General features: G+C 46.6%; 1 protein-coding gene across 1 annotated transcript in view; it reads left to right on the top strand.

Moving 5' to 3' along the window:
- Positions 1-25,635, top strand: part of LOC144823032 (protein argonaute-3) — a 1,185,091-nt gene that overhangs the window by 956,379 nt on the left and 203,077 nt on the right. The gene's annotated exons all lie outside the window — the stretch shown is intronic.

Genomic DNA, 25,635 nt, shown 5'->3' on the forward strand with positions numbered 1-25,635 from the left:
ACATCACGTTGAGTACGAGGTACAGACATATTAGTAATTACAGATATTCGTTCTGGTGTTAGTCGTCTCCCCGCTTTCGACAGTAAGTGGCCAAGGTAGGTCACTTCCTGTCGACAATATTGAAATTTAGAGAGGGAGACTTTATTTCCTTTATCAGCCAAATGATGTAACAATTTCACTGTTGCCTCTTTGCAACCTTCCTCTGTATCAGAGGCCACCAAAATATCATCCACATATTGGATAATTGTGTTAACCGCAGGCAAAATTAATTCATCCAGGACTGCCTTTAAAGCCTGGCTATAAATGCTGGGACTTTCTGTGTAGCCTTGGGGTGCACGCGTAAATCTGAAGCTTCGGCCTCCTAATGAGAATCCGAAGATATGTCTGCTATCAGGGTGAATTGGAATGCTAAAGAAGGCGTTTTTTAAATCTATTACAGAAAAATATTGGGCCATAGGGGGAATCATTGTAAGAATTGTTGTAATATCCGGCACCACTGGGTATTGAGGGACTACTATCTTATTGACCGCTCAAAGGTCAATCACAAAGCGATAGGCAGTCCTATAATCAGGGGCACCATCAATTGGGGTCCTTTTCAGAATCGGCAAAATGGGACTATTACAAACATTAGCAGCTGTTTCTTCCACCACCCCCTTGTCAATGAGGTCACGAATGATATGCAACAAGGCCTGTTCACCTTCTGGTGAAATCTTATACTGGGGAATGCGTGGCATCTGTGCATTTGGCTTCAGAGTTATTGACACAGGAGCTATTCTTAACAGACCTACATCGGTGTCCCCTGTTGCCCACAATGTCCGAGGAATGGTGGAGAATTCAGGGGGCAAGGTCTCATTTTTAGCAAAGTATTGGGCCTCTGTCACAGATGGTTTCTGCATTGTCAGGAAAACACCATCCGGGGAACAATAAATGCGAGCATGTAATCTTTTAAGAATGTCTAACCCTAAGAAGTTTTCACCACAATTAGAAGTCAGAAGGAAGGGGGTGTGCATGGAGATGGGACCTATCGTAAAAGGCAGAGGTTTTCAAACGGGGCTCACTACCGGTATTCCAGAGAATCCTACTGATACATTATTTTGGCCAGACAGAGCTGCTCCTGGGACTAGTGTACGAGCGACTGAACTACTCATCGCTCCAGTATCTACTAAAAACTTTCCCGATGTACCCATCAGTTCTCCTTGTACATAAGGTCCCTCTTGGTCAACTGGTACTGTAATATGGCCCCTGCTCTGTCCATGGCTGTCTCATGCATAATCCCGTTCATCATACCTATCATCCTGGTAAGTCTCATTATAGTATTGTCTGTTCTGAGGGTAATCGAAATAATTTTTCCGAGAACCCTCACGTTGTGATTCCTCTCTTCTCATGCTATTCCGATCTATGTTCTCTCGGCCTCTTCCTCGTCCTCTACTAGGTCCATTCCTTGTCAATAACAGAGGGCAATCTACTCTCCAATGGCCTTCCTCCCTGCAATAGGAACATTGATTTATTCCAATATTCGGTGGGCCTCCCCTACCTCTTCCTGCCGTTTGACCTCTCTGAAATGAGCCTCGCACTCCTCGTCCTGAATTATTTCCTCTACTGACTTGCTGCAGTAGTACCCTAGTTTTTAGATCCTTAGTCTTTTTCTCTGATTTCTCCTTACTCTCATTTTCTCGATGTTCATAATATTGGGCCATGCTAAGAATAACAGAGGGTGCAGCCGTAGTCCACGTTCTTTCAGCTGATTGAAGACAAGTCAAAACCTCAGGAAGCAAGTTTGTGACAAATCTATTTACAAATAATCGAATTCCACCCTCCGTAGAGAGGTCCTGACCACTAAAATCTATGAACACCTTCTCAAACCTGGTAAAGAAATCGGACACACTTTCGTCCTTTTTCTGTTTACACGCTGTCAATTTATCCCAATCTACCTTCCATGGAGGGAGAAGAGTCTGCATATATGTAACAATTTTTTCTGGTACTGCTAATATTTCATCCCGGGGTTTCTCACCCGGCTTTCGTTCCTTATCCCAATCCTTTAATTGATTCCAAGTTCCTCCCAACTCGGGAATATGGTCCGTATCATGTATCTGTCTCCAAATATCCACCGGAATCAGGAGACCAAAAAATAGCTCGATATCAGCTATAGTCATAATGGCCGAATTGGCGGCTTCCGTCAATTCTTTATAATAGGCTGTAGGATTTTTACGGGGTCAGGGAGTTGGGCTTTTAACGTAAGGACCTCACTTCGTTTCCAAGGGGTGTAAACCCTTTTGTTCCTGAAGTCTGGCGTCCTCTCGTGCTCTAGTAACATTGCCAGCATTATCCTTTATTTCAGGTAGTTCCGGAAAGAAAAGAGGATGCACCTCTCACATGGGGTGCTGCGCCCCCCATTCAGCACTCTTTCGGTGCATCCTTTCCCTATAATGCAAAAGGGTGTTTACATTCTGATACACTTCCTCGATTTGGAGATGGAATTTATGAGCATGATCCCTGATGTCACGCAGTATCTGAGGAGGTAATCCTTCCTCAAAACACTGTTCCCAAAGTGAGATCAATCGGATCGCCATGCTCTCTAGAGCCAGTTGTTGTGCAACGGGTTCAAAATCCTTCATAGTACTCCAAATATCTTCCAAAGTTTAAATAGGTTTCCGCATCCACTGGGATGCCTGAATTATAATAGCTCTCCTTTCCTCCTGTCCCAACAGCGACCGAGTGAAAGCTCGCTGATCACTCAAGTCAGACATTGGTCGCTTGGGCGTGGCACCCGGACCAACTATATTTCGGAGATCTAAAGTGGTGTGAGTCGGAGGGGAAAGAAATACAGGGTGCAAGGGAGAAGGGACAGCCGCGTCCGGCTGAAGGGATATTAAGGGTGAGGTAGTTGGTCGAAGAGAAGGAGGGGAAACCGGAATATCGGATCCCGATCTACCAACGGGGGCTGTGGCGACCATTCCCGACGGTGGTCGGGCGGCCGAAACGGCACCCACTTGATCAACTCGTACCACAGGCACGGCTGGATACAAGCCTTGCGGGGCATAAGGGTAGGTGGTCAGGTTTCCAGCAATTCTTCTAATTCATCTCCTGTCTCTGGTCTAGCCACATAGCTTTTATCGGTTTCCAACCGAAACTGCCTATCCATCCGTTCAACATTCTTTTCCACCTTTTCCTTATCATACGCTACTGCTTTCTGTGTGACCGTCTGACCCGACTTCATCTTCCCCAGCTTCCCTTCCCTAATTTGTCGTCTTTTTGCTTCTTTTAACCATAAGTTCAAAGAATCAAACATCGACTGACGACTTTTCTTCATAAATAATTTATTTTGTATATAATTGATATTTTTCTCATCAAAAGACCCCGTGAGAGGCCATTGTAAATCCGAATTATCCTTGGTGTATTTGTTCCAAAGAGTATTAAACAGAATTGGCTGTAAACCATGTTTGGTATACATATCAAAACTGGGGCTGCCCTCGGGAGGGGCAGGCTGTCTTTCTTCGAGCCGTGTACCTCTCCGACAACAACACCCAAAACACATTTTGCTAAAACACGACATTATGATAATACTTTCACGTTACTTTTTAGTCACAAAAATCTCAAAACACACGCATACTTGGACGCATCCTTTACATCATCCACTCAAACACCTTTTATTCAAGGGTCACAGGAAAGTGCGGTAAAACAGTGCAAGGCAAAAACACCTCTCAGATAATACTCTATGCAAATGACGTCTTCAAATGCGGACAGAGCCCGTCGACTCCTGTTCGGGGAATCGATTCAAATGAATTCCAGACCAACAAAATTTCACCAAAGGGAACAGTCGTCAAGACTGTTCTGAGAGCATCTGATAGGCGAACCACGAACTCTCTCACAGGCCATCCCATGGTCCTGTTCTGGTTGGGCTGGGCATCTAGACACGTCTCCAGAACCCTTGCTTACCCAGTTTCTCCCAGGGCTTTCCCGGAGAGAATTCGGCCGAGCGAGCAACGCCGTACTCTGCTAAGGCATCAGATGTAATCTCAATTTTTCACCAAACAAGTCCGTGGGGCCTCTACTCGTGCAGCCCCTTCGCCGTAACGATAGATCCCCAGATTCCCTCGTGGTCCGGCTTCACCGGCCACCTTCAAACAAAAACAGTTAACTGTTTATCCAAAAAGAAACACTTCCTCTAAGTGATTCTTATCCAATTCAATTTCAAATATCACTCACCTGGTGCACTCTGGTCGATTGCGAATTCTCCACTGCTGACACCTAGACAGACCGACACAGTCTGTTCTTCTCTCGGGTTAAGCCCGTAGGACTCCGGCGTAGGGTCTTCAGAAGCTGGGAGGGATACTGGGCTCGAGAGTGGAACAACTTGTTTTCATACCGCAAACGGGTGTCTCAAATCAGGATCCTCTTTCCGTCCACCCACTCGGCCAGAACTCCTCCCTGTCCCGTCACCCCTGTTTACAGGAGGGGGCGACCCTATCGCGGAGTCCTGGCGCAGTCGCCAACTGAAGGATTCAAAATTATTCCATCGGGCCATACTTACCACTAGCCCATATATGTTTATCAATAATAATAATTCAGTCGGCAATGGAGAAAGTTCAATCGTTTATTCAATTAAATACAAGCCCTGGCAGGGGAGCCTCAGTCAACACGACCCTCGAAGGTGCGCAGAGGAGACTGATTACATGTTCGAAATACAAAGCATATATACGTTTCATGTGTTCAAGATGACACCCTACAAGGAAAGATACAACTTGTCTGTATGCCAAGAGGAATACCTATATAAGGCACAATTGATTGCCAGTAGCCTAGGCCTAAGCTATTCCGGGGGCAGGTCAGCAAGGTGCCTCCCTGTCTATCTGTAGCCCGGGGAGTACAGGAACGGGCTCTACTAGAATGTGCGCATCCCACAAGAAAGGCAGATGTGACCTTGGGTTTCCTTGAGCTACCGGCTAACAACTATAGTAAGCGGCCTGACTGCCGTCATAGTTTTGAGCAGCAAACGTGATCACGTGATTTCAGGGAAACAGCACGAGCACATAGGGAAACGAAACAAAATGGTTCTGGTTATATCAATAGGAACAAGCGAGTCAAAAGTAAATCAACGGTCACTAAGAAATCATAGTGTATTCTAACTACATGATTATATAATTACGAGGTTACATTGGATATATTAGGCCAATAATGCATGGTATCGAAATTCGATCCCAACACAGTCATGAAAATGAAAAGGTGTAATCAGTAGAGAAATCATGCTGTCTATGAGCTGGGTAATAGGTGGATGGTCACTAACTGAAAATGGTGCTTCTTCTACTTGTTCGATACGCAGAAAAGTATATGTGGATTATGTTTTAGACATTGTTTTCTGTGTAAGGGTCAAATTATAAGGCTTAAAATAGCTGTTTTGTTTAAAAGTTGCCAGGACACAAAACCTGGTCTGAGTGTTTGTAATGAAAGCTGAGGACAGATGTGATTCAATGAGTACCCTCTCTTAGCGAGCATGTGCATACCATTGTCATTAACTTTAAAAACTGTTTGCAGGTTTTCTTGATCTATTTGCCCGATTCTCTATGCAGCTTCTCTTTCTGAGCATTTGTTCCATTTATTATAAAGGACATATGTTCCTGTCTCTATGAACCGTTTATTTGTAGTGGGATGTGGTCCCAAAATGGAGTCGGAGAAATCCATGTTTTCTTTTTTTAAAGGATAAATGTTCTTTCACAGCCAGAAGACTGGAATGTTCTAACCAGCACTGGCACAGCTTGCCCACACTGTATGTGGTAACTACTATGGGTGTATGTGTGCTTTATCGTGGATCAGGGCGATTAGTTTTAGGGCCTGGGGTGTAGGGAAGAAAACAATGAATGCAGGTATTAGAATCATGGGGCCATAAGGCTAATTCTTCAAGACGGAATTGGGTAGAGTTATAAGTTCCATTCTTGATTATTTAATTGACATCAGAGTCCGAAACGTTTATTTGTAGTTGCCAATTATTAAAGAGAGTTAAATTAACGTTTAGTATGGAAGGTTTTTTAAGTCTTTCATAGTTCAAAATTCCAGACAGGTAGTCTGCTGGATGATTTTATTCAAAATAATTTCTTAATTCAGCCCCAAAATGTGACTTCTTTGCTTTGAATTTGCCATAATTGTGCTCCAAAAATCAAGGCTAGACTTGGAACCCAATGCAGCCATAGCAATTTTTTTCAGACCAGCCCCTGTTCGATGCATACTGATTAAGCAGGTGGCACTCATGATAAGTTCAATTCTACTACCCCTATTGAATGTATTGCTGACGATTTAAATCACAGAGCATTACCACATTTGACTTCCAGGCCTTTGGTTATCATTGCTAGAACTACAGTGTGGCATTCTTGGGCTTCCAGGGTGGTCCCTCCTGCATATCAATCAGAGGTTATCTTAAAATGTATTTCTCGTTTGGTGAAGACATTGTTACTTCTTGGTGAAATATGTATTGCTATACATGGGGCTCCTTTTAATTATCCCATGGAATTATGGCTTTCCTGAGGAAAACGTTTATGCTTACACATGCATAGAGACTAAAAGCCACCAAGAAGACAGAGAATAAGAAAATTGTTGCTTATAGAAATATTCTGGGACTCGGTGTAAAGTAAGAGCAATTGGGAACATACGCGGAGGAGCTACCTGCGACATCAAGACCAAAAGATATATAGGGCCCACTGATTCAATACCTGCAGGCGCAGTTTAATACCCCACTAGTTGACAGAGAGGGTCAAGAACTTGTTGATCAACAGAATTCGGAGTAGTGGGCAAATACATTTGATGTTTTATTTATGGAATGTTGCAATGTATAGTAATCTGTAACATGTTGTACTGAAAAGCTGTATGTAAAAATGATATTGTGTTATGGTGATTTATGGCATAAACGAATAAAAAAGAACTAATTCTATGTGCGATAAAACCACATGTACGTTGCTTGTATGTTTGGGTGTCATGTATGTATGTGTACATGCATGGTGATAAGTCTGGTATGATGTGGATGTTTTAACTTCAAAGACACCATCCTGTTATGTGTAGACAAATATACTATACAATGTCACGTTTTTAGATATTTAAAATGTTCTAATTAAAAGAAAAATTATGGTTTCATAGAATCTTAAATGTACATTGTTGCAAGCCTTTTTTATGCAGATAAGTTGCTATATTTATAAAAATCTTTTAAGTAGCCTGGGTTGTCCACGCACTGTTAATGTCTCAGTAGGTCCCATGATTTGATAAGGAACCTTTTCCTAAGCTATGCCCTTGGGTGCAGGATAAGATGTGATGTCCTTAGCGTAGACTTCTTTGAGCTCTGTGGGATTAAAGGTGCGCCTGTAGTCCACGAACCACAAGTTGTGCAGTTGTTCTGTTTGGAGTCCATTCAGTAGCAGTAGAATGATGATCATCTTTGATATCTATATGATGAGAAAAAACACTCCTAGAGTGGTCCAGACATAAGGCCAAAGTGAAATTAAGTACCTGTCCCAAAACCAGTGAGAAGCAGGAAACCGTTTATGGCGTAGTGTGGCTTTGGAGCATGATGAAAAATACTTTGCGCAAAGTTCAGAGTCATTCTCATAAATAGTTGTTTCTCGAAAAGGCATAATTTTGATTGATGTGGACTCAGGTGGTACTTCATAATAAATCATGGAGTTGTGTGAAACATTGACAACTGTAGTGATGGTAGCATCAGATTCGTCGGTGAAGGTCATTGCTCTGTGTAGCATTGTTGAAGCAGTATTCTCAAATATGGCCAGCTGGGAACTCAAGCTAATGATGCTACTGCTCTTATTAAGGGGTATTTCATTCAGAGTAGGTAGAGTCTGAGAGGTTCTACTCTAAATCCTTCTTGGTGTCTGTGATGGTCTGCTGTAGAGAATTGAACAATTAATGCTTTTTCACGTGGTTGATAGACACCTGTCTGTTTCTCCCTCAACCGGACAAAAGAGGCAGGACAACAGTTATTTTGGCTTTTACTCCAAGGACGGTAACCTGTGGTCTGTAAGATAGTTAAAAAGCTTGCTTGTTGTGGATGTTTTCACGAACAAGATCCCCTACTTTAGGTATCCACATATCAGCAATTGTTACAACCTTCTCTTCGCTTGTGGCAGCTTCAGAATGGTTCACATTAGACAGCTTGTCTCTGACCATTTAGATATTCTGTAAGACATTCAAGCATTTTTCCAGGTCAAACTTGTATTTATCTGCCACCTTCCAAGGATGATCTAAGCCAGGTACATACATAAGAACACCGAAGAGAACCTCGTATGGAGCGTGGTCTCCCAATACTCGTCTAGCCAAGATATTTGATGCTCGTTGGACTCCATAAATATTATGGTACCAACTAAGACCCGAACTTGTTACCGTAGCAGTCAAGGCTTAATTAATCATGTTGTTAGCACGCACAACTAACCCATTGTACTCGTCTCTAAATGGGTTTCTGAATTGTGGACAAACTCCCAGGACAGACATTGTATCCCTGTACGCCTTTGTAAGCCTTGGAGGTGAACGCAGGACCATTATGTGAGTGAAATTAATATAATGCTCCCATCGCTACCAGACACTGCAAATCCTTTACAACGATAAAGCACTCATATTTCTCCACACCCATAGGAATCAAAAACATGAATCAATGGCTGCCACTATTTAGTTATATTTGTTAACGGAATGTTTTAGTCTGCTATGGTCCAAGTAAATTACCCTGAATGGGATGTTGGAGACTGTGAGGGGAGTTAGCTGCGGTCTCTCAACAGTAGATGGTTTGATAATGTTGACAAATGTCACACTTCCTGACATAGTCTTCAGTCTGTTTATTCAAACAAGGCCACCAGTAGCTTTTCTATAACATTGCATTGTTACTCTTGTCTTAACTCCATCATGGGCAAAATTCCTCATGTGCATCCCTGATTAAATCTAATCTGGACAGCTTATTGGATATTGTCCTGTCTCCCACCCCTTTGAGTGACTAAAGGATTAAGGGTGTAGAAATATTTAGGAAGCAATCTGTGAGAGGCTCTCTGCCTTTTTTGGTGGCAAATTATCTGTGTCGATCTTTGTCTGAGATTTGGTTAAGTGTGCTCCTCTAAAAGTCTGAATGGTAGCTTTGGCTACTAAGTCAGCTGCACAGTTTTGGCATGAAATCCATTATGCTGATAGCCCAAAGTTTGCCTCAGCAATGGAAGCTTATCTTGTAAAACAGCTAACTTTCCCAAAGCTGTTTATTCTTAATAGGCTTCTTTTTCAATCCTTGAATCCATACAAGCGCCAATGTTGCTAGTCAACATTGAACCTTTGCACACAGAAGGATGCATCCGACACTATGAGTGTAGTAACTGATGAATTAGTCTATTGTAATGCAAGTAACAAGGTAAGACGTTCTGCATGCTGTCACCTGAGTTCTTATTGTGGGTGTTCTGCGGACCGAATTTAGCATCTTTCACTACACCTTGCACTGCTGCACAGGCTGTGGAGTACTTATATTCTGGTCCTACTGTTGGTTAAGCAGAGCCATCTGTGTAGAATATGCTCTGATAAGAAACAATGGGTAATGCTTTTGGAGTTGCAGGAACATGCTGTTCATATTGGAGAAAAGCATGTGTACAAAGAGTGGGATGATACTGAAACTTTACATCCACTGCACTTAAAGAAGAGGCTCAATGCACCCAGTTCGGGTGTAGGGCGTAAGCATTAGAAATGCTTCACTGGGCCGAGTTTGTAGGGGAGGGAAAGTTTTTGTTATTCCTTAACTTTATTGAAGTTTTTGCTTTGTCCGATGTTCCCAAACAGCGAACAAGACATACAGAAAAAAAAAGCGATGATGTACTTTCACCTGGCCGTATAAGCGGCATGTTTATTGTTTTACCATGACTACGGAGTCCATGTTTCTGGTATCATACTGCCGCCCGGCCCCCGGGATGTGGGCTGAATGGCTGTGTCCTGTTGGTTAATGTCCGGGTCCTTGACTCAAGGAAGAGCCATGTACAGATATACTCCGATGTATGTTGTTGCATCACACTCAAAATAAAGTATTAAAAAAAAAAAGCATTAGAAATGCTGGCTTCAGTGGCACCCTCTAGTGTCGGTACGGGAGAACAATCGTGAATTTTCCGTGCGCCAAAGGGTGGTCCTTCCAAATAACCATTTGAACAGTTGCAATCGTTTTTTTCAATGGAAGCAAAATATCCTTCAGCTGGGGAATACAAGTGAGATAACTTGCATGCTGGAGGAACGGTCCGTCCCTCATTGTAGGTATAACCTAAATGGCTTGAAGAGCTAGGTTGGTATTAATGCCTCAAGTTTGTAAATATTTTGTTGCTAGCAAATTTGTGATTTTGAATATATTGCAAAAGACAGAGAACAAATATGTCCTTGTGTTCTCCAAAAAATCCAATTTTGGGGAGCAATGGCCCTTGTGTTAGGTTAACTTCTATCACAGGTGTGTAAAATCGTAGGAATCATTATAAACTTCCACCATGGGTTTGCTAATTGCAGGAATCATTGCTTAACTGAAACAAGAATACCAGCAATTTGCGACCTGCTTAGTCGTCTGTCCGTACAATATAGTAAGCAAATACATGTGAGCATTAGGATTTGACATTCGGTCAAATACATCTCCTTTTAATTGTGCTTTTAAAGACTTTTGTACTTGTTGGTATGTATGTACATGATGTTTTGTAATCGTTGTATGTGTTCTTATATATGTATGTTTTTATGTTTGTATCTAACAGCCCTGAAGAAGTCCTGTATTTGGACGAAACGCGTCGGCTGTACTCTGTGTTTTTCTACTCAATAAGAAAATGGAATAAAGAAATGTAACTGAGGAACTTCTCTCTCATTGTCTACTGGATTTGGACTTTATAGTTGCTGTTATTGAATTGTGTATAGTGGTGTGGTGCACCTGTGCTTTTTTTGGTTCTAATTGTTGAGTTCCCGAGGGAACAGGCACTGTGATGGTGGATGCTTTTCGGTGTGCACACGGACCTTCGAGAAAAATATAAAGGGCAATACTTTTGGAGTAATAGTGGATTAGGTGCTGGCAGTAAGAAGGTTCCACTGTCTGTCTAAAGAATCGTTTGATTTTGTCGCTAGCATGTCTGCTTGCAGAGCACGCAAGAGATCAGTGTGTCTATTTGTCCACTGTTTTTCAGAGGAGGTGGGAGAAATAGTCATACAAGGTCTTCAAACGCTCAGCATATTGCAGCAAGTAAGTTTGTCCAAAATGTATCAATCCTGACAGGGATTTTTCAATGTGTTAGGAGGCTGCAGAGTGGCACACCTCTGAAGAAAATAAGAAGCCAAACCTTACCCTCATTGGATAACTTGTATTAGAGTAAGGTTAACGTAAGATAGGCATCTTCCATTTTGTAAAGATAATTCTGTAACCATGAGATGTTAATAGTGTTATAACTTTGCCCGCCCTAGTCTGCTGTGCATCCAAGTTGTCATCAGAAATATAGGTATCATCAATGTATGACAATACCTCTAATCTGGTTGTAGGATCTCCATGAAACGCACTGAGAATAATCCAGACTGTTCTTACAGTCCGTAGGCAAGCGTTGGAACTGGAGCTGCACCCCACTGAAACTAGAGGGGGTTAGAAACATGCTTACAGGTGCACCACCTATGCTTGCTGAAGTCAGTAGCTTGCTCTCTACACTTTCTAACACAGATCCAGAGCTTCTCCTTGGTCTTCAAGGCCACATGTTCATCGGAATTGCAGCATTTTGCAAGGGAAGTGTCACCACCTATGAAAACTGGGTTCAGACTATGTAGAGATTGTTGCAAACAGATGTCTGTGACAGAACTTCACAAAGTATATCTTTGGTGCCTGTGGTCTGAGCACGACTCCAGGTCCTGTAATGGCTGTACCCAGATCGAGAAGGCCATAGAGGAACGTGAGGCCAAACCTTACATTGCCAAACACAAGAAGACTCCTTAATTCAAGTAGTCGAAGTCAAAAGAAAGGTGCCATTCCCACTCCTGAAGTTGTTCCTGTTGCAGATTATAGTCCAAGCCTTGTGGCAAGTCTAAGAAAAAGCATAATCAATCAAAGTGAAAATCAGCCCCTTCCTGCCACTCTCGTACTCCCAAGAGGGTGCGAGTGCAGCAGCAAGCCTTCCGGTCTCACGCTTAGTCTCCATTGGAGCTGATTCCGTGTCCAGTCCTTGTGCACCCCGAGAACCGTGGTCCTTCAGTGATGTTGCAGTAAGTAGAGACTTTCAGAGAGGTCATGCGTGGTATTTTTGGCTATATAGCGGATCCCTCTGGTGTTCCTTCTGGCCCCAAGGGTGCATTGGGGTCTTCAGTCTACATTCCACTGAAACTCTGGCTCCATTTCCAAACTCAGTTCTGCTTCCTAGCACTTAGTCAGATCCCATCACATCAATTTTGATGCCAGAGGAGAGGTTACAGCCCTTTGTGCTATTTGGCTCTGAGCGGAATCTGCACGTCTTGACCTAAGCTGTGCTCGGCTCTGACCAACACACAGCCAACCAGTAGTCCCTCCATTTCGGATTATCTGCCCTTACCACATGGTAGAGCTCACATTTCACACCATCTTTTCGGCACTGACTCGTACATTGATAATTATGATGAAGACGATGATTATATTCCACAGTATGATGAGGAGAACTGATATGAAGAGCATTAAGATGCCTGTGGTCTGGCGACTTCTAAAGATAACAACCTTGTATCTCCCACTGGTCCTGCTGTGGAGGAAAGTGCCTGATTTGCATTCTTTATGCGGAGAGCAGCAGAAGTCTTACACCTACAGCTTCCCATTGAGGAGGTAAAAACTAAGGGTTTGACTAAGGTACTTCAGCCAGGTCAGGCCCCTACAGAGCCGCTACTACCATTTAGTGAGGCCTTCATGGACTCCCTTTTGGACAGTTGGGTGAAACCATGCTCAGGTCCACCTGTTTAATAGACAGGTTGCTCATTGCCATCGTTCTGCACTGGGCGACCCAGCCTTTTGAACACAACATCGAATGCCGTAGTTTGGTGGTTGAGGCTTCCACCAGGAAGTCAATCCCAGGGTCTTTTCTACCACTCCACCTGATCCTGAGACAAAACACACAGAAACATTTGGCTAGCACATTTTGTCATATAGGAGCCGTGCTCTCTGGCCAGTGAATGCAAGCTGTCTTTTGGCCACTACTCCCATGCGATACGGTGGCACAAGTTTTAATGACTGTTCCAGGCGACTTTCGGGCATCCCTTACTCAAGTTATTTAGGATGGTCGTGATGCAGTGAAGTTCATAATACATTGTGGCTTGGACACGACCAAATGATTGGGTCGAGCAGTGGGAACCAGTGTGACACTTCGGTGTCATGCCTAGATGAGGTCTACGGGCTTCTCTGGGAATGTACAAACATCACTGATGGACATGCCATTTGACGGCTCGCCACTGTTTGGCAAAAAAGTGGATTTGACCCTGGAATATTTAAAAAGTGTAGGACCACAGCACATTCCTTGGGTCTTTCTGCTCCCATTAGACAATGTCACTCTCTATTGCTATGGTCAGGGTTTTCAGTTTTGCCAATGCAAGACCCTTCCAGCAGCCCTTCAGGCTTATCAGCCCTTTTGTGGCTGCGACCTCAGTTCTCTAAGACCGTGACAAGGACAGCAGGATAGCTCATCCATATCCCCTCCAGCATTCAAAGCCACAAAACCACTTTAGTGTGTCCTTGCTGGCACACAGACACCCTTTTGAAGGCAGGTTCTAATATTTCCTTGAGGGGTGGCAGGCCAAATACTTCAGACATGTGAGTCTTCCAGATTGTACTTTGGGGCTACACCCTCCCATTTCATTTTACCCCGCTGCACCTTCCTCCACCATCAAGGTGGCTGATGGAGGGCCATCTGTAAGTCTTGTAGTAGGAAGTGCATGCACTTTTGGCCAAAGGGGCCAAACAGAGGGTTCCCACCTCTGAAGTACAAACTGAGTGCTACTCCTGCTACTTCTTGTGCTAAAGACATATGGAGGCCTTCCTCTTCTTTTGAGTCTTTGCCCTCTAAACGCTTTCCTGCAATGAATGGTGGCATTTGACTTCAGGACACTTATTTTCATATGCCAGTCCTGCCAACACACAGGCACTACCTTTGGTTCACAGTGGGCCAGAAGCATTTTTAGTTTGCAGTGCTCACTTCTGGCCTCATCAGTATACCTCTGGTGTTCACGAAAGCAATGGCATTGGTCGCAGCACACCTTCAAAGATTGGGGAAGGAGGGTGTACTAGTCTTCCCCTACCTTCATGACAGGCTGCTGAAGGTGGGCTCTCCCTAACCTACTAATATCACTGGGGGCGCACGCTCCCATTCATCAGAGTTATTCTGGGTACAGTATGGTTTTGTGCCTTTCCCCCTGAGCGCAGAGTCCAGGATATTTAGGCTATGATCTATATGTTTCAGCCTCAGTCAGTGTCGGTGCACAATCTCAGTGCAGATGACTCTGAGACTGTCAGGTTTGCTGGCCTCTTGCACCCAGCTGGCCAAACATATTAGGTTGCACATGCTATCTCTCCAGTAGGACCTTACTTCTTAGTGAGCACAGCATCAGGGGAATCTGTCAATGCTGTCCAGATTTAAGGAGAAACTGCAAAAGACCTGCAATGGGGGCTACTAGACTGTGATTGGGTTAGTGGTAGACCCCTCTCCTTATCCCTCCCAGTGCTGATGGTGGTCCAGGATACATCACTACTTGGTTGCAGATACCATCTGGGAGAGATGGAGATCAGAGGCCTATGGTTTCTGGAAGAGATTCAACTATATTAGTTTTGTTCAGTTGAGGGTGATTCACTTGGCATTGAAACCTTTCATGCCCACTGTCAGAGAAAGGCTTGTGCCGTTGCTCACAGACAACACCACCACAAGGCGGGCGGGAGGGGGTCTTAGGATTTGTGTCAGGAGGCTGGGCGCCTCTTCAAGTGGCTGAACTGCCAAGGATTTTCTCTGATGGTAAGCCACCTGGTGGGATCTCTAAACACCAGGGTGGACGAACTCAGCCACGAACACTTAGCGGATCTCAAATGGCAGTTGCAACTGGAAGTGGCACAGGATATCTTCCACCAATGGGCAAACCCTGGCTTGATCGTGTCTCGATCACTAAGAATGTGCAATGTCAGCACTTGTGCGCCTTGGAGTTTTCAAGACGCTCTCCCTCGGAGGCGCCTTCTGTCTAGAGTGGAGCTCGAGACTCCTGTTTGCCGTCCCACTGCTGCCTCTCCTGCCCCAAGTTCTGAAGAAGATCAAGAATGACCAGGCACAAATCATCCTGATTGCACCTGATTGGACCAGGAGACATTGGTTCCTGGTGCTTCTAGGCATGAGTATATGTCCTCCGGTCAAGGTGCCGCTTCAGGAGGATCTTCTGTCAGAGCAGCAAGACACAGTTCTGCTCCTTGGCCTACACAATTTGCATCTCCATGTTAGAAAATTGAGCTGCACCAGTTAGCCTCTTACCATCTCCCTCCTAAGGTTCTTGCTGCAGTCTTGCCCACGAGATATCCCTCCACTAAATCAGTGTAAGCCAGTCGTTGGTATACATTTGTGGCTTGGTGTGGCACCTGACACATTGACCCACTACCAGCCAAGTTGTCTAATGTTGTGCTGTATGTTCTGTCCTTGGCCCAGCAAGGACTTGTGTTAGGCACTGTTAAAGGCTATTTGTAGGCTCTTTGGGTTCTTTTTGTGTTTTCCATTTCAGCCTGCTTTATTTTAATTATGTGTTCTAATGAGATTTTTGAAGCTTTTATAAGATTCTTTTCCACGAAAACCCTGTATGATGCCGCTCTGGGACTTGAACTTGGTTCTCACCTATCTTTTGATGTGCACCCCTTTTGAGCCACTGCACAGTTATCCCTTGGGACTTTTGGCATTGAAAAAGGTCTTTCCCATCGCATGATATTGACTAGGCGTCTGAGCTAGCTGCAGGAGCTTTCTGCCAACCTATCCTATACAACATTCTTTCCAAATAAGTTAATTTTGGGTACCCAAGCTAGCTTCCTTTCTTCTGAAAGTGGTCACACCATTTCATTTCGGGAAGGCTATCACCCTTCTGGCATTCTTTGCCTCCCCTCATCCCTTTAAGGAAGAGGAGAGACCATCATTTGGGCCCACAAAGAGCACTAAGTTTTTATATTAATTGCACTAAAGGACACTGGGTGGACAATCAGCTCTTTGTGGCAAAGGAGGGCAAGGCAGTACAAAACATGGACCATCTCCCTATGGATTGTTCTCTTCATAAAGATCGGCTAAGAATCTGTGAAGAAGCAATCTCCATATAACATTATGGGCTCATTCTATCAAATCTAAGACTACTACCACTGGGTTAGTATGCAAAGTACCTGTACTAGGCATTTGTCAGGCTGCTATATGGGCTTCGGTTCATACGTTAACGAAGCACTACTGTCTTGACAGTCAGGTTTTTCGAAAGGGGCATGTCTACTGTTCTTTTATTTGATCTCAGCCAGTTCACAGACCCATTGCCAGGAGAGCATCCGTTAGCCCCACTCTATGTAATGCCTATGTCTCTCCCTTGGCAAAAATTGGGACAATGTGGGGTTTCGGTGTGTGCTCTTATGCAGATGAAATGCAACTAACAATAGCCATTGGAGATGGACACGAGGACACCAAAAGAAAACTCAATAGCTGTCTCACTGAAATGGCAAACTGAATGTCGAACCATTGTTTAAAGCTCAACGCAGATAAATCCAAAATCCTGCTCCTCGGTGGAGCTAACCACATCTGGGACGCATCCTGGTGGCCCCACTCACTGGGAGAAGCCCCAGCACCCGAACAATGCGCAAAAAACCTGGGTGTGATAATCGACAACAAACTATCTATGCAAGACCATGTAAGAACGCTATGTGGAAAAAGCTTCGCCACACTGAAGCGTCTAAAATGGCTCTTTCCCTGGATCCACCTAGAATGCAGGAGGACAGTCACACAGGCCCTGCTGGTTAGCAGATTGGACTACGGAAATGCTCTCTTTATTGGCATGCCAGACTACCACTTTAAACGCCTGCAGGTGGTGCAAAACGCTGCAGCCAAATTGGGGTGTAACAAAGGCAAATATAGCTCATTGATGGACTGCCTAAAACAACTTCACTGGCTGCCCATGAGCCAAAGAGCTAGATTCAAGCTCTTAGGTCATACCCACAAGTCACTCCAACATACGGGCCCTAAGATTCTTCAGAATAAAATACGTTTCTACATCCCTCCCAGATGCCTACGGTCACATCATCAATTTCTTGCCGAAACGAAAAGGATAAAAAATTCCAGGGCAGGAGGTCGCACCTTTTCGTATCTCACAGCACTGCACTGGAATAAGCTTCCAGTTGAACTTAGGCTGATTAAAGAATACACCACCTTTAGGAAAAAACTCAAAATACGCTTATTCCCTAAAGACTGATGTCACATCCAAAAACTACACCGACCCTACGCACCTCTATTCCGCTATTTCAGCGCCGTGATATCTCAAGGGATGAATGTCGCGCTATATACATAAATAAATACATTGCTATGTTTTCTATTCACCAGGTGATTAATCTGCGGTTAGAAGTATACATCAGAAGAACAAGTTACATTCCTTTGGTTACGATCTTTGTGGTCGATACTCAATCTAACTGTTAATCTGGATATCAATGCGTTTATTGACAAAAATGAACTATCGTCCTTATTAATAGAAATACTTGTCCTGAACTCCCTATCTACCTCCACACACAAGTATGTAGTCAGGTAGGCTCTGAGACCTAGGTCCGGAACTACTGATTGATCGTTCACAGGTGGGAGGGTGCATAGCTGGCAGGCAAACACGCAGGCAGGAAACTTTTGATCAGGCCCACACTTAGGCAAAGCAACATCACAATGGCCAAGGGAGATTGCCCCCAATAAAGCACACATGTCCTGAGGGAGCTTGCGTGCTTCAGAAAACACCATGAAGTCAGATGCCACATGCTTTAGAAACACATAGACAATCAGGACCTAGCACATGTAGTGATCACGTGCTCCCCATGCCGGACATCTGGACACATTCATCACTGGCCACACTGTATCCACGCAAGGTCGAAAACTCACCTGTAGTAACCATTGACCATTATTTTATGACTCTAATGCAGCAGCCAACATTCCTCACCATATATGGTACGCCGGATACATTCATGTCTTGCTGTAAAATTGTATATGTGACAAATGCAAACCCATTGTAAATTGAGGCAGCCTTCAGACCTCGTGCCTGTAACTGTCCCCTAGACTAATTGTTTAATTAATTGGAACTGTTCCTGTTTTGCCAAACGCCTCTTCTCTTCTGGAATTCGAACCCAAGCAACATTTTTGGGTAGCCAGATAGGAGGACAGGGGCCTTGAACCCGACTGCAGTCGAAGGAAGGTGACCCAGCCCGGATGGATTCACATTACGCATTTACAAAGATGGGCAGACACTTGATTGGAAGTTCTGCTGCATCCATGGGGCGTAAATCCGTCATGAAGCAGCCATCACAGAGGGTTAGAGACCACATCAACACCTGAAACATTGGTTTTTTGAAGCATTTGGTGTATGGCAAACTAGGTAGAAACTTAGAAAGATAACCTGAGCACCCAGCCATTACCTGGGTCTGGCATATTACCTATTTTATATGCTCCAACTGTATCAGTCATTAGGCGGCCTCAGAGGCGATCTCTCGGAAGTCACCTTTTTTCGATAGTCAGCACACTAGGAAATGTGAATATTTATTGTATAGCCCTTTATGGCTCCCAGGATGCTATCTTTATGATACAGCTATGCTCTATGGGTGGAGTTGGCACCTCAGTCTCATCATTTTTTAGTTAAAAAGGATTTGTCAGTGCTAACAGGTTTCTTAACCCCATTAGTATCTGAAAGGAGTGAGAGGTGTTCGTCGATTGGACCTCTGGGCATCACACACAGCGTACGCTTGGACCTGGGTGTGATACATGGTGTAATTCGAGCTTTTACAGAAACTTGCACCCTTGAAATTGGGCATAACTTGTGTGGGCTAAGAGGGGCGAGTGATTCCCGAATTATTACTAAACGGTGTCTGCGAGTACCACCTTTGTCTAGAAGTGGATAGTGCCAGACTATCTGGATCACTTAAGAACATGTTCCACGCTAGTTCTATTTTTGAGAAAAGTAATTTTTCTCTGTCGACCATTGATGAAATGTATGGTTGTATATAAACGTTATTGCATTCAGCGTAGTTAAAAATACATTCTATGGAAATTGAGATCATGCAGGTTTTTTGCAAACTCATTGAATATTCGCCCTGTGTTATATATACTGTGTATGCAGTCTTGTCTTATGTCATGTAGATGCTCGTTTTAACTGTTTTTGTAAGAAATTGAAGCGCTGAGCTTATGGTACGTAAAATTGTAAGAGTGCACCACGTACGAATTGCCCACGATTCGATATACCGAACTAGGAAAACGTAATTCAAACTGTATTTGCCAAATTACTAAATAGCCATGGATTCCTCACTAAACCACATGGAAACTAGGTTCCCCAGGCAGATCAAAAGACTAAACAAGTTTTGCCAAGAACGGCATTCACACACAATTATCTGGCCTAAGGAAGGATCATTTGACACAAACATACTTGAGCACATAAAAACCAAATATGCAGGTCATAAGAGAGACAAGAGATAGGCATTATTAGAATTATGGGCTATCTTCAAGAAGGCCAACAGCGACAACCCTACAATGCCGTTAGCAAATAAACCACCAGCACTACCCCCTCTCCAAGTTGTTGTTCCGACTTGCGGAGTAATGGTATTCAGAATCACATCGCGGTCGTTGTAATAACCGCGTTGTGATTCCCTGCGGGGAGAACGTTTCGGGATAAACGTTGTTTACCTCAGAGGAGGAAGGGAGCTCTAGTCCCCTGGGAACCAATGACGAGGGTGAGTCTACATTATTTGCCCAGATAGCTGAAGAGGAAACAGAGGGTGAACTCGAAAGCAAAGCCAGGTCAAGGAAAGCAAAACGTAGTTTAGAGCAAAGGAAACAGGCCTGATGGCGTGAGGAAGAGAGGCGTGAGCTCCTGCTCGAGAGGGAGAGATGAAATGCAACCAGGAATTAGACCGAGAACACAGGACATTGCGGCCCCAGATGAGGATAGCGAAGATAGATAAAGAGGGTAGAGCTGGGACGAAACGGAGGTAGATGAATGACAACTAGCAGGGTTGTGAGTCACACCACCCTCTCTTTCAAGAAGGAGAGCTGACAAAAATGAGGGGTCAAGGCAGTCTAGTGCTCATCCACCTGTGATGCAGGAAAAACAGGATGGCACCTTTACGTGCACACGAGGAGAGCAGCGTTGAGGACAATCGGTGCTCCACATGGGTGCATGGCAAAGATAGACCTACCCCTAGGGAAATAATGGCGAAGGAGAAAGGCAGGAGTTTTGTGCACCTGTTCTGTGACCTGTTAGCTGACTGGACAGAGGAGAAGGACCAATATGCCCGGTCTTAGGGAAGGGTAATTTGAGCCTAAAGATATGGCAGTAACGGAGGATTGCATCAGACATGAAGGAGGAAATCCTTATTGGAACTTCCCCTACATGCAGCAATGCCTCGCAAGGTGGGACCACTATGTCAAGGATAAACCCACAGTGCCACCCAGGTCGAGAATGTGCCAACCACTGCAGAAGGCTGCAGCGGGCGTCATATATGTGCTATGGTCCCAGATAGACAAAGAGGGACTAAGGAAGAAGTTACCGTCGTTGCTGGATGGGGCAGGGAAATGGATTATGTGTTTGAAAACTAACACCGCAGATATTAACAAGACAAACATGGTGTTCGCCCAAGCCCGCATTCCAGCTATAAAGGTAACAGAGACCCAACATGATGGGGCCGCATTTAACCCATACTGGCACCGGATATGGACCGCCCTGAGGGACATATTCCTTGACCGCCCAGATGTAGGGGGCTAATGGCAGAGACAATGAAGCTGGAGGAAAGTATAAGCGAGTACCTGAATAGAATGAGGGAATTATGTGGACAAGAGACAGGACAGCCGTTGACCGATACAGACCCACAAGGCTCATAGCCTCCACTACCACAAAACGAAGCAAGAAAAGAAGGAGCAGGGCAAAGAGACACCCTGAAACAGGTTCAACACAAACTGAAAATGACTGCCCTTGAGGAGGCAGCAATGGCCACAACCATGCAGATGGCACCAGTCCTATGGGACCCCACTGCAAATCCCCAGAGGCTATGACAGTAGAGGCCAGGGAGGTTGACAATCCGATCTGAGGGAGTTCTTCCATTGCCATAGGCCGGGTCACCTGCCGGAAGGATGCCGGCTAAAGGTGCACCATGAGCAACAAAAGCAGCAGAGATCAATGAGCAAAGGCCAACCACCACAAAACCCCACGAATGCCCCTCCTCCGCACCAAGCATTGGGGAATCAGAATGTACCCTATGTCCAGTCACTGGGGGGTCCGCCGGTAGCCATACTACGGCAGTAGGGATCCAACAATTGGGCGAGCACCTGGCAGCAGCAGCCATAGACAGGGAACCCAACGGAACAGGGACCGGGCCACAATACCTGCAGGAAAGGGTAACAGTGTGGGGAGGTAGCGCCTTCACGGATACCCAGAGCTAAACTGCACAGTAAAATAAACCCCCCCCCAGCATGAGAAGGAAATTACCCTACCAACTTAAAAGCTAATAGTTAATAGCTAGCACCAACTTACCCTCTTCCCCACCAACTATTATCAGATCAAAAGAAAGACTAAAAGACAGCAGTGGGCGTTCAATATTTTTTACTTGCATCCAGAAATTCAGAGCGACTGAGAGCTGTGTTGATTGGGGGCCAGCACCAAGTTAGTCATGTAGGGGTGCCCACACTGCTGCTGATCCCCAGGGCTGGGATGGCTGGCCACGCCCCACGGGCAGGGGTACTAGGAGTTGTGACTAAAAACTGTTTAAAAAGAGACAACCAGGTTCAGCGGCCAAAGTCACAAAGGACGCATTCCGATCACCAAGTCAAAAGGTCCCCCTTCTCAGGCACAAGGTCCAAGGCCAATGTTTCCTTCATGCTGTGTAGTCGCCACAGCACCTCCAAAAGCTTGAAGCCTCCTTTTCACCAATGGAGGCCCCCTTTCAGTTCTAAAATAAAGCGCTCCGTAGTAGCGGGAACCTTGATTCTTCGGCGCCTGGGATGGTAAAACTAAAACTCTATAGCATACATACAAATAGCCAGTAAGGTGCAAGGTCTTAGCATGGTGTTGAGTCCAAGCCCCTTGCAAACACTATTAAGAGGAAAGCAGTTGGCCGGGACCTTAGACACCACGAGGCAGCCTAGGCGGGAGAAAAGGGGGCTAGGTAGCAGCCCCTGACCATAACCCTGCATGACACAAATCACACGGGATTCAGTAAAACATCCAAAACTAAAGAAAAATCATCCAAGACCACTGACTCATTGTCCGTGAAATTGGTCTACCTCCCTCGCAGCGCCACCATTAAGTGAGGCCTTCCCCCAAGCCCCTGCACTCTCGAGTGTTGGTGTTCGAGGCCATCCTCCACCCGCAGGTTTCACCTGCGCCTCATCCCTGGTGGTCCAGTGGACCTCTGTCTCCATTCTCTTGCTCCACTTTGTCTCTCCTTTTTTACTTGTTTTTTCCCTCACTTCTGTCTCCCCCCCTTCACTCTCCTTCTGGATCTTAACCTCCATTTTCTGTTGTTTTTCCCTCATTTCAAGCTCCCCCCTTCACTCTCCTTCTGTGTCTTTCCTCGATTTTTCACTCGTTTTTTACCCTCATCTCAATCTCCCCCTTTCACTCTCCTGTGTCCTCTGTGTCTTTCCTTCACTTTTTCTTGCACTTTTTCTGTTGTTTTCCCCTCATTTCAAGCTCCCCCTCACTCTCCTTCTGTGTCTTTCCTGCATTTTTCACTTGTTTTTACCCTCATCTCAATCTCCCCTTTTCACTCTCCTGTGTCCTCTGGGTCTTTCATCCACTCTTTCGTGCACGTTTGCTCCCTTATTTGCACTTTTCTCTCTCTTTTTGCCTTTTGCCTTTTTTTAGCCCATTTTTCCCCGCCGCTGCTGCCCTTGTGGCCCCTCCCCCCCAACACGACCAGTGCCACCGGCCCAATCCAGCTCCCCTCCCCGCTCCCACCTCCCAGCTGTCCAGCTCTCCCTGACCCCTACTTAATGGCGGGCCGTGTCACCAGGGCGCTGAAGGCAAGCACTTCTGCGCCCGTCCGCGACCCGACTGTGACCAGCGCCAGGAACCCTGGATCTCTGCACCGCCAATGCTACGACCCAGCGGCACTCCACGATCTCAACCCAAGCTGCACCAACAACTGCAAGCTAGCATCAGCAGCCAACACCCACGGACCCTTCAGCTGTCACTGCTGACGGCACACCTGCAGTACCACCAAGACCACTGACCCAACGCAATCCGCCCTCAAGAACGCAACCGAACCGAAGACCCTGCAATGCATCATCGTCAACATCCGATCCCTCCACAAACACGCCACAGAAATCTGGGACCGCCTCGACATCACTACCCCGGATGTAGCAATCTGAAAGAGACACGTTAGTATTAGATTCCTTACCTTAGAATATCCCCAGGCGTCAGACTGGATCCGGAAATTTTTGCGTAGCAGTACCCTTGCGCGTCGGTATTCGTCGTCTGCGGCTCCGCGTCCGTCGTCGGCGTCGTGGGCGCCGTGATGACGTCGTCGGAGTACTTAGACGCCGCCTCCGCATGCTGACGTCAGTTCTTCTTTTTTCCGCGCCAGCAAGCGCAGATCTGGAAAAAGCAGTAACCCTAGTCATTTTTGACTAACTTTTTTGATCCTTTTTGATTGCTTTTCGAAGTCTCTCGACTCCGAACGGTGCCGTAGGGATGCCCGGCTTCAAGCACTGTGACGATTGCGACCGTCTGATGTCGGTCACGGATCCTCACCGCGTCTGTTTGTCCTGTTTGGGCGTCGACCACGACGACAAGGCCTGCTCTGACTGCCGGGCCCTCTCCTCGAAGGCCAGGCGGGAGCGGTCCCGTAGGCGCCTCGAGCTCCGGCAGTCGGCCCCGCGCCGTGAGAGGTCCCGATCCTATGGGAGGTCGAGGGACAGGTCGCGGGCTCGGAGCCACCACAGCTCCGAGAGTAGGCCGCACTCCTCCGGGTCGAAGTCGTCGTCAGGTAAGAGGCACAAGAAGTCCAAGCGGCGTCATCGCTCCTCGGACTCCCCCCGACGCTCGCGCGATGCGGCCGGGGGTTCGGGTGACACCACCCACGCGGCTCCGTCAGAGTCGCGGGCGCCACGTGCAGCTCCACACCCTCCGGTCCCTGGGCTGAACGCGACGCCGGAGGAGATCGAGCGCTTCCTCATGGCCATGAGGAAACTCTCTCCTCCGACGGGCTCCGCGGCGCCTTCGGGCCCAGCGGACCCGTCTGGGGGCTTCGGCCCCGACGCCTTCGGGCCCGGCGCCGCAAGCCCCCATTATCCCGCCGGCGCCTTCGGGCCCGGCGCCGAGGGGTCCAGTTGTTCCGACGCCGCCGGCGCCGCAGGACGCCGCTGGTCCTCCTTCGGGTTCGGGATCGTCACCGGTGGATCTGACGACCTCCCCGGTGTCGGACCCTGAGGTGTCGCCTCCGGCGCCGTCCTCGGGCGGCGCCGGCCCCGGTCCTACCTTCGTTCCTGTTCAGCCGTCGGAACGGCCCCGTTGGGCGCCGCTCCAGACGTCATTTGGTGAATTTCACTTTTATGTACAGGCCCCATTGGTTGAAAACCCTGAATTTCAGGAGATGGGTGATGAGGAGGACTGGGAGGGGTCTGAGGACCCTCTGACCAGGGAGTGTCAGTCTCAGGAGGACTGGACAGGAGACCTTGGGAAGGCCAGTGGCCTGGACACCTCTCCAGACACTGGGTTTGTCTCCCCTCCTACCGTGGCTTCGGAGGAGGGAGCAATATATAGTGTGGTGCTGATGAGGGCTGCCAAGGCCTTGGGCCTTGAGCTCCCCGTCGCAGCCGTGAGGACTAACCTCCTCACTGAGGTCCTTAAACCGCAGTCAAGCTCGGCCGAGCCTCTGCTGCCCTTTAATGAGGCCTTGACCGACGTTCTTCTGGGCACTTGGTCCAAGCCCGCTACGGGTTCGCCCGTAGATAGGAACGTGGCCAGACGCCACCGCCCAGCCCCGGGCGACTCATGTTTCCTGTCCTCCCACCCTACCCCGAGAGCCTGGTCATCCAGGCCTCCAATTCCCAGACCGCATTCCCATCGGCCCCGCCGGATCGGAAATCCAAGAGGTATGACCAAAATGGGAAGAAGATCTTCTCATCCCTTAGTCTAGGACTGCGGTCTTCCAACACTGCCTGCCTCTTGGGACGTTACACCCACTCTGTGTGGGATAAGGTCGCGGAAGTGCTGCCAGAGTGTCCGTTGGAGGTACGGGCCAAACTCGGCCAAGCCCTTGTGGAGGGCCGGGATGCAGCCAAGTATTCCATCCGGTGTGGGCTGGATACCACTGACTCGCTGGGTAGAGCGATGGCAACGACGGTGGCGGTCAGACACCACGCCTGGCTGAGGTCCGCCAACTTCTCGGCAGATGTTCAGAGCACGCTCATGGACATGCCGTTCGATGGCCGTCGCCTCTTTGGCGACAAG

The sequence above is a fragment of the Lissotriton helveticus genome, chromosome 3_1, assembly GCF_964261635.1.
Source record: "Lissotriton helveticus chromosome 3_1, aLisHel1.1, whole genome shotgun sequence".
In the NCBI taxonomy this organism is placed as follows: Eukaryota; Metazoa; Chordata; class Amphibia; order Caudata; family Salamandridae; genus Lissotriton; species Lissotriton helveticus.